Below are 7,853 nucleotides of genomic sequence, written 5' to 3' on the forward strand. Positions count from 1 at the left end.
ACCCCGGCCGCTTGGCTAGCTCATGCCCGAAATAACAACACACAAACTGTATTCATTTAAAGAACTGCTTGGCCCATGAACTCTAGCCCTTACAGGCTAATTCTCGCATATTAATTTAGCCCATTTCTAATAATTGTTTGTAAGCATCCCAAGGTGCGCTTACCGGGAAGATTCTAGCCAAAGTCCATCGTGGTGTCTCTGCTCCAGAGAGCAGAGCTCTTGGGTCTACCCGGGAGAGCTGAGCATGGCGTCTCTGCTCCAGAGCGCAGAGTCTCTCCCCGAGCAGAGCAGAGTCTGACCTCACTTCCTCTTCCGCCCAGAATTCTATTCTGTTTACTCCTCCCATCTATGTTCCAGCCATGAGGCCAAGCAGCTGGTTTATTATAACTTAACCAATGAAATCAACAGATTGATATATGACACTCCCACATCACTTTGGGGTTCTGAACTGTAGCATGGTTATCCTTTGCTTTATGTCTAATATCCCCTTATGAGTGAGAACATACCATGTTTGTCTTTCTGGGTCTGGGTTACCTCACACAGGATGGTTTTTCCCCCTAGTTCCATCCATTTGTCTGTAAATTTCAAGATATCATTGTTGTTTTTTGTTTGTTTGTTTGTTTACCTCTGAGTAGTACTCCATTGTGTAAATGTGCCACATTTTTTTTTTATTCAGTCTTCAGATGAGGGACATCTAGGTTGTTTCCAGGTTCTGCCCAGGCCACTGTTTTAAACTACATTCATCTGGTATCAGACAAAACCTTAACTTCAGAACCAGGGCTGGATTCACACCCTCTTGTCTGAAGATGAACTGTGGATAATGAAAAATAATTCTCCCCATCGTGAGCCTACCCCACATCTTCTGTCCCTTCTGTGACATCTGTTCGTATGGGATGTTTGCTGTCATGCCCCTCCAGGGCAGTCCAATCAGGAGACAGTGTGCTCTGTGTGCTAGCTAGCTGCTGCTGGTGTGGCATTGGAGCCTGGCCCACAGAATCCAGTTTCTAAATGCAAACTTAATTTCCCTTGCATTTTCATAACTCCAAGCTGTAGTCTGTAGTTAGAAGTTCTGTGTCGCTCATAAATATCCATTTTCTGGAGTTTTGGTGGTGGCTCAGCAGGTGAAGGAGCTTGCTGCCAAGCCTGATGACCCGAGTTTGATGTCTGAACTGATGTGGTAGGAGGAGAGAAGTAATTCTGCAGGTTGTCAACTGCTTGCATCCTACTGCACCTTCCTTCCTTCCTTCCTTCCTTCCTTCCTTCCTTCCTTCCTTCCTTCCTTCCTCCCTCCCTCCCTCCCCCTCCCTCTCTCCTTCCCTTCCTTCTTCCCTCCCTCAATTACTCCCTTCTTCCCATCTCCTTCCCTTCCCTTCCCTTCCCTTCCCTTCCCTTCCCTTCCCTTCCCTTCCCTTCCCTTCCCTTCCTTTTCTTATATTCTCCTTCCTTCCTTCCTTCCTTCCTTCCTTCCTTCCTTCCTTCCTTCCTTCCTCCCTTCCTCCCTCCACTCCTCCCTTCCTCCCTCCCTCCTTCTCTCCCTCCATTTCTCCCTTCCTCCCATCCCTTTCCCTCCCCTTTCCTTACTTCTTTTGTTACAGAGAATTGAACCCAAGACCTTAGCCATGCCAGGCAAGTTTTCTACTGCTGAACCAAATCTCCAGTTCTCTTTTTACTTTTAATGTTGAGGCGTTTTCACTAAGTTGCCCAAACTAGCCTTAAACTCACTTGCAGCCCAGACAGGACCTGAACATGCCATTCCTCTGTCTCAGCCTTCCCAGTAGTTATCAGGCGAACTCTGACAGCCTTATATTGTACTCGCTTTAGTTTTTGCCAGATAGTGTCGGGCCTCAGCTCTGTTCTCTTGAAACTGCAGAATCAAATCGCCCATGGGAACCCTAATATCTCTGCAGGCTCTTTTGAGGGGACTGTGTCTTAGGAGTGTTAATGAGCGTCATTGCTTCTCCTTCCCTGACTCAGGGCACATTATGCTGGGACTGCTTCCTGACCTGACATGCTTCCACAGAGGACCAGTCACTGATGCTGATGGGATGCTCAGCATCAGATGCCACACTGTGGTGATGAAGAGAGAATGGGTGGCTGTGGGATTCATGAGATTCTGGCTCTCTGCTTCTCCACTCCGTGCTCTGGGCTAGCCTGTGACTCGCTTAATTTTTAGTTTCCCTAGTTTACAGATTGAGTAGCCTCTCTAGATTCTACCCTGATTTTAATCCTCCTACATAAAAGGAACGTGATCAGAGGAGATGGTTCATCCCTTCTACTTTTCTTCCTTCTAACATTTATCATGAACCTGAAATGCATCATATGTTCTGCTGGGGACCAGGTATGAAGGATGGAGATGAAATCAAAGCACTCACACAATGAATATGTCTGACTTTGTTTATTAATTAAAAAGTAAATCTCTTGAGATGGAAACTAGACCAAGCTCTAGCATGCAAACTCTGAATGCCTAAGGAGATAGCCATTGTGATGCTCACAGGCAAAGCAGGCTGAATCCCCCTCCATCCTCAGTCTGACATGGTTGAAAGGGTCTATGGACATACTTTCTCTACCACAAAAGGCAGTGTAATGTCACCAGAAAGCCAAGCTCAGGGGAAAATACCACATGTACAAAATGCACTTAATCCATTGCACTGGATGTTGTAGCAGAGCGCAGCAGCTGATGCTCAGTCTCTGCCTGGGGAACCACTGGAAGCAATGTCTACTTTCTAAGAATGTGCTGAGGGTTGGAGAGGCCTGCAATCCCAGCTCTGGGAACGCTGAGGCAGGGGGATCAGGAGTTCAAGGTCATCTGCAGCTAAATAGTGAGTTTGAGGCCAGGCTTGGCTACATCACACCAGAGAGAGGGAGAGAGAGAGAGAGAGAGAGAGAGGGGGGGGGGGGGGGGGGGGGGGGGGGGGGGGGGGGGGGGGGGGGGGGGGGGGGGGGGGGGGGGGGGGGGGGGGGGGGGGGGGGGGGGGGGGGGGGGGGGGGGGGGGGGGGAAGAGGGAGGGAGAGAGATGCAGGGGAGGAAGGGAAGGAAAAGGAGAGAATATTAAAGTATTAAAAATCTCATGTTAAAATAATAAGGAAGGATTTTGTCCATGTGGAATTCTACTGCATTTCCACAAAAGTCTGAAGAAAGCTGGTTCATGCTCAACCTGCCCCTTCACCTTGAGCTAGCCCTGCCTACACCGTCTCCTCTAGGAACCCCAAAGCCCACACTCTCCGCAGTGCTTGCTTTGCAGAGCAGAATCTACTGTGCTGGATGCCGAGAAACTTTGAAGCCTACACAGTGTGGGGCCACAGGCAGACAGAACACCCTCGCAGGTCCCCCTGGGAGAGGCGGGGTTTGAGAGGGAAGGCGACAGAGCCCTGGTGGGTATTTCTGTCTCTGTTAAACCCGAGTTGGGCAACTGTAAAACTCTTCTCCTTGATTCTAAAACCGGGTCCTCAGGGAACCTGTGAGACTATCAGTCAGACATCAGCCCCCAATGCTGGGCGAGGTTAAGGCAGGTGAGAGCATGCTGCCTCTTGCCTAAAGATGGAAAGCAAAAAGAAATATTGGGAGGGGCTCTCTTTAAGAGAAGGCAGGGTACTGCATTGTCTGCTTAGGAGCCAAGCCTTGTCTGAAACTCTTTTTTCTAGGGTAAGAACCTTCTGGAACAGACTTCTCCATAGGGCAGTGGCTAGAGGTCTGGGTGGGTCAGTTGCCGTTGTAGGCTGGAGCTAGGAGAAATTATACCTAACGCGCATGACTGATGGTCCCATGCAGTGACTGCGACACCCATGTGCATTGACATACATGCTCCAGGGAAGGAGTTGGCAAAAATTGTCTATAAAGATCCAGAGAACAGATATTTTGTGCTCTTTCAGCTGCCTGACTATACATCTTCTCTGGCGCATAGCATCTGGCAACTGGACTCTGTTGGGTGGTTTGATCTATTAATGGGTGGGTGTTATCTTGTGCAGATAAAACTTTATTTAAGATACTCAAAACAGGCTGGGACTTGTCTGTAGGTGGTACGTGGATGACCTCTGTTCTTGGAGATTGTGCTACCATACTGAAATTCAGTGTTCTGGATGGCCAGGGTATAGATAGGCACCATTCAGAATGACACTGTCAATCAGAAAATGACAGCTTCCTCATAGAGAGATTGTCTCTGTTTGTTTGTGCTGCTGTATGGATCACTTTCAGGGCACAGTGCTGTATGCCTCACAGTTCTGGATATGGGAAATTCAAGACTGAGGCTCCGTTAGGTTCTTTATCGGGTGAGGACTTGGCCTCCCCTCTTCCATGATGGGACCATGATACCATCTGTCCCATCAAGGAAGACCCGTATCCTCATATATTAGTGAGGTCCTAAGAGGGGTCAGTGGTCAGCTCCCTCAGTCAAACCATTTCATGCCCAGGAGGCCCTGCCCCTAACAATGTTGCATTGGGGATTACATCTCTTAAAAGGAACTCAGGGAACACACTTGGACTACAGCAGAAATGGAGGAAAAACTGTCAAGATGGATTATAATTTGAGCCCCCACTTTGCCATATTAGTCAGGGTTTTCAGAGAGAATGAACCAATGTGTGTGTGTGTGTGTGTGTGTGTATATGTGTGTGTGTGTGTGTGATATTGGTGGTATGGGAGTTTGGGGGCTGCTTCCAGAGGGATCCCAGATTTCTGTGTTCCAGAACAGAGCTTAAACAGAGACACATGGATGGTAGTTAAGTCAAGTGAATTGATTAAGGAAGAGCACAGGTCCACGGGAGGAAGGGAGCTGGAATAGAGTTTAGCAGCTCACATGGCTTTACTGTACACTGTCTCGGGCTCCTAAGTCATACAGTGTGGGCTTTCTCTCTGATTTGTGTAGCGTGGGCTCTTCCACCTCTCCTCTGTCTGTTACATTACTTCTATATACAACTTCATGCAGCTTGAGTCTCATTAGCACCTTAAATCTCCACCCAGTGTGCAGAGAAACGCAGATCACCTTCAGGCATTCTGAGATGCCTCGGCACCTGTGCCAAGCGGCCAAAATTAGTTAGTCTTGGGGGGGGGGGTGGCTGTTCCTAGACTTCTTTACCAACACCTGTTTTCTTATTAAATATTAATTTTATAGCCATTGCACAGGATGTCACTTTCCACTCCACTCTCTTGCCTCGCACAGTTGTGTGGCAGTTTCCATGGAGATGAAACACTGCATCTTGAAAGAATGTTTCTCAAGACAGAGATGTTCTACGCGGAGGTGTAACCTTTCACCCCGTGGGGATGCTTGGTAGTAATGTCAGGAAGTAAGTGACTCAATGATTCCAGGAAATCTCCCAAACTAACCATATTCACTAGGTTCCTCCTTCTCTGTACTTCTGTAAGCAGTCAGGACTCTGGAAGATGCTCACAGACAAGCTCAGAGCACCTGAGGAAGAGACTCTCCAACCTGCTGAGCTGACCACAGGCTGTGCAGTATGTTTCCGATTTCTAGTGAGCTGCCATCCATGCTGGGGTGGGCTTCTGTGATACTCCTGCCTATGAGCCCTTTTTGTTCCTGTCGGTAACCTCACCATATTCCTGTAAATAACCACAATATTGGACTTTGGTGGTATCTTTACCTTTGCCCATCATGGGTTCCCCATCTAGGACCACATAAACATCTGTTCATGTCTCCCCACAAATAATGTCACACACACACACACACAATCTATGTGCATGTTTGTATGTGTATAAGTATACATAATACATGTCTTAGGGTTTCTGTTGCTGTGAAGAGGCACTGTGACCATGGAAAGCAGCTCTTATAAAGGAAAGCATTTAATCGGGGTGACTTATATGTTTACTCCATTGTCATCGTGGTTGACATGGCAGTGTGCAGGCAGACAGTGCTGGAAAAGGAGCTGAGGGTTCTCCATCTTAATCTAAAGGCAACAGGACATGAACTGAGACACTGGGCATGGCCTGAGCATATATGAGACCTCAAAGCCCACTCCCACAGTGACTCCCTTCCTCCAACAAGGGCTTACCTATTTGCAATGAAGTCACACCTCCTAATAGTGCCACTCCCTATGAGATTGTGGGGGTCAATTACCTTCAAAGTGCCACAGTATGTATGTATACTTGAGTGTCTATGTTCATATGTCTATACATGCATGCATGTATGTATGTAAAGGAATTTGTCTCACAGGATTACAGAAGCCCCAAGGTTCCCCAATATCCTGTCTGCCTGTAGGGACACAGGACATCTGGTCACATAATTCAGCCCAAGTCCAATGGCCTGGAAGTCAGGGTAGCAGATGCTTCTACTCCTAGCCTGAGGGGAGGAGAAGATGAAACCACATGTTCAGAACCTAATTTTAAATTCTATTAACTGTTCTCCTCATTGACTATGTTTAGTAAAACCCAGTTGGTTTTTTTTATTGTTGTTTGTTTGAGTCTTTAAAAAGAGATCAACCGTGCCCTTCTCTAAGATCAAACCAGTCTTACTGAGCTGGCAGCTCTATGAGTGTAGCACACACAACAATATGAGTGCCACACTCACAGTCTTACACAAATCCACCCCGATTCACACATCCACGTTCACAAACACAGTCACACAGTCATACCCTTCATATACACTTATGCATGTATGCTTACACACATACACACACACACACACGAATGTAGTTACCAGTGAGAACATCAAGCTAACTCTTCCACCTCTTACCTCCAAAACTACAAGAAAAATTATAATGAGTCCCCAGAAATACTGTAGATTTCTGGGATCCCATCCTCAGCGTACAGAAGCCTCTTTTGAGACACCCACCCCTGTCCGCCAGCTATGCACACACAGAGCTGATAGCCAGCACCATTCCACTTGCAGATGGTTCTAACAGACCAGCCATCCAGCCTAGCAAAAAGTTTGATGTCCTGGAGTCCTTGTGTCCAAGTCCCTCACACCCCCTTTCCCTCTCCTGCTGCCTCACGCCACTCCAATAAGGGGGCCATGTCTGGGTAGGGAGGATTCATCAAAATCTCTAATTAAATACAGGCAGCTGGTGAATTAAGGCATTTGTCTTAGCTCTGCCATCATATAATACCTTATAATCCTGCGAGTCCAAAGTATGAATTAATTATCTTTTCTGAGAAGCCAGGGAGCCGGTGCCTCAAGGAGGGTGGGGTGTGGAGCGTGGTGGAGAGTGACAGAAGGGGAGCAGAGGTGGTATCATTTCTATTGGCAAGAAGGTGCTCTAGGAAGCCCACAGCCCCACACGTATTTATTCACCCCTGCCCAGGTCTCTCTAGCAGGTGTGTCCAACATCAGGATATTGAGATGTGATGTGATCACCTACAAAATTCCTGCTTCAGAGCCACACAATCGAGTTACTCAAAATGCATTTAAAAAATTTATGGTTTAAATAAATTTATGATTTTGTGTGTTTCACTCCTAGCTGCCCTTGGACCATCTTTTTGGTGTGGGTGTTGAAATTGGAGCGGCGGGGCTGTGTCCCCAACACCCCGGCCGCTTGGCTAGCTCATGCCTGAAATAACAGCACACAAACTGTATTCATTTAAGAACTGCTTGGCCCATGAACTCTAACCCTTACAGGCTAATTCTCGCACCTGGACTAGCCCATTTCTAATAATGCATGTAAGCACCCCAAGGTGCGCTTACCAGGAAGATTCTAGCCTCCGTCCATCATGGTGTCTCTGCTCCAGAGAGCAGAGTTGTCGGGTCTCTCCGGGAGCAGAGCAGAGTCTGACCTCACTTCCTCTTCTGCCCAGCATCCTATTCTGTTTTCTCCTCCCATCTATGCTTTAACCTATGAGGGCCAGCCAAGCAGTTTCTTTATTGCTCAGCCAATGAAATCAACAGATTGATATGACACTCCCACATCA

Source organism: Alexandromys fortis, unplaced genomic scaffold, assembly GCF_014885135.2.
Source record: "Alexandromys fortis isolate MF-2015 unplaced genomic scaffold, M_Fortis_MF-2015_v1.1 scaffold_29, whole genome shotgun sequence".
Taxonomy (NCBI): domain Eukaryota; kingdom Metazoa; phylum Chordata; class Mammalia; order Rodentia; family Cricetidae; genus Alexandromys; species Alexandromys fortis.